We start from the raw sequence: 2,016 nt of genomic DNA, 5'->3' as shown, positions 1-2,016 counted from the left end.
AATTTTCTTTTTTACTAACTGGGGTTGGATGTAATTTTTATTGGACCCGGTGTCAACCAAAATTTTTAAAATTTCTCCACTCTTCGTCCTGCAATTAAAGTAGGGTAACGAAGAGTTTCTTATTCTAAAAAATGGATGTCGGTGAAATCATAGTCATAGGGATAATATTCGCAATTTTCGACGGCGTAGTGTTCGTGGGTTATGGGTGGGGTATTATCTTCATTGTCTAGTGAGGGTTGGGCTTCTTCTGGGCTTGTTGTTACATGGTAATTGCGTTGAGCTTTTATAGGCGGGTTTGTTATATTTGAGTCGCCTTGTCTTTTCCCAGCGTATTTGAAATTTGGTTTATTCGCGTAGTTTATGGCATTTGTCCTCATGCTAGGATCTATATCCATCGGCTCCGGTTTTGGTTGTGGCTTTTGAGCTGTGGGCCTAGGAGGTGGGTTATAGCGTTGATTCTGCTGTGTTTGCTGCTGATTGTAGTAGTTTGGTTGGTATCCTTGTGGGTATTGTTGTAAACCTTGTCGGATTGGTCCATATTGGTATTGTGGTCCGTTGGAGTTATTTGGTCCTTGAGGGTATTGTGGTCTGCTGACGCTATTTGATCCTTGGGGGTACTGTTGTGGCCTTTGAGGAAATTGATTGAATCGCTGTTGAGGTTGGGGTAAGTGTGCCAGTTCGGGATAGAACTGTGGTGGTTTTAGGTAATTTCGTGGTGGCAGTGGTGGTTTAATATTGTAGTTGTCGAATCCATTCTGATGGTTTGCGTGAGCACTCCTGAATTTTTGGTTTTCCAGCTTCAAGCAAAGATGTAGTGCTTCTGGAAGATCCTTCGGTTCCCGCATGCCTAACAGTCGGGGAAGGTCGCCGTTAAGGCCTCTGACAAATGTGTCCAGAGCTTTTATCCTATACGTTTCCGTAAGAAGTCTTATGGATTCCAGGCTTACTTCCATACATCCAATTTTGTTCAGAATCAGGGATAGGTGGCAATATACCTTTTGGTAGAAGTCCTGAATTGACTGTCTGCCCTGGATTAGGCCTGTCATTTGGTACTCTAGTGTACCCAGGTCCCTTTTATCGGCGTAATGTGTCGTGAGACACATTGAAATGGCCTTCCAATCTAGAGGGGTATTATAGGATTCGAGTGCTATATCAGCGCTACCTACGATTTTGTTCCTTATAACATTTAATATCCCAAAATATTTGGGAGTCCCTCTTGTGTGTTCGTAAATATGAAGGATTCTTTCGACGCTTTTTTTCCACGAGTTGAACTCTGCTGGTTTCCCAGAGAATTCTCTTAACGATCTCACCACGTCGGGGATCTTATCAATCTCCGTGAGATTGTTTCTGTGCTGTTCGTCGATGGTTTGGTCAGTAGTCGGTGTTGGGTTTGCCTCTGTCCCTACTATGTCTTGAATTATAGTCCGTCCGTCTGTCGTTAGTATTTGTGTCACTAGGCTCCTCACTAGGTTTTGTAATTCGGGTGAGGGTTGTAGTGCAGGGGTGGGCTGTGGGTTTGGGACTGGATTTGGGTTTGGATTTGGATTTGGGGTTGGGTTAGCATTCCCTAAGAGCGATGGTCTTATTAAGTTATTTGGGTTTGCCATTTTGAGAAAGAAGAAAAAATATTTTTTTCGCGATTTATGGTTTACTATTACTGATTTATATTTTATTTCACAAGGGGAAAAAATATATATTTTTTTCTACGATTTTATATTTTATTCTAAAAAAAAATTTTTCACGATTTGTGGTTTACTATTCCCGATTTATATTTTATTTTATTGTGCTTCTTTTAAATGGAAACCAAAACTAAGATTTTATCTAATAACTAACTAACTTACAAAAGTAATTGAGTTCTCATTCTGCTGCTGATGCCCGTGAGTGTATTCCTTTTTGCGGTGCTACTAAGGCCTCTGCTAGGCTACTCCTCGGTTGTGGTATAGTCGATATTTGTGTGGTTGGTTTTTGCTGATTTTTGATGATTAAGGTGGGCTCATTGGCCTCTTTACAATAATT

Source organism: Rhagoletis pomonella, unplaced genomic scaffold (genome assembly GCF_013731165.1).
Source record: "Rhagoletis pomonella isolate Grant_MI unplaced genomic scaffold, Rhpom_1.0 Rhpom_scaffold_01201, whole genome shotgun sequence".
NCBI lineage: Eukaryota > Metazoa > Arthropoda > Insecta > Diptera > Tephritidae > Rhagoletis > Rhagoletis pomonella.
The sequence above is the reverse complement of the archived record's forward strand: the minus strand, read 5'-3'. Positions refer to the sequence as shown.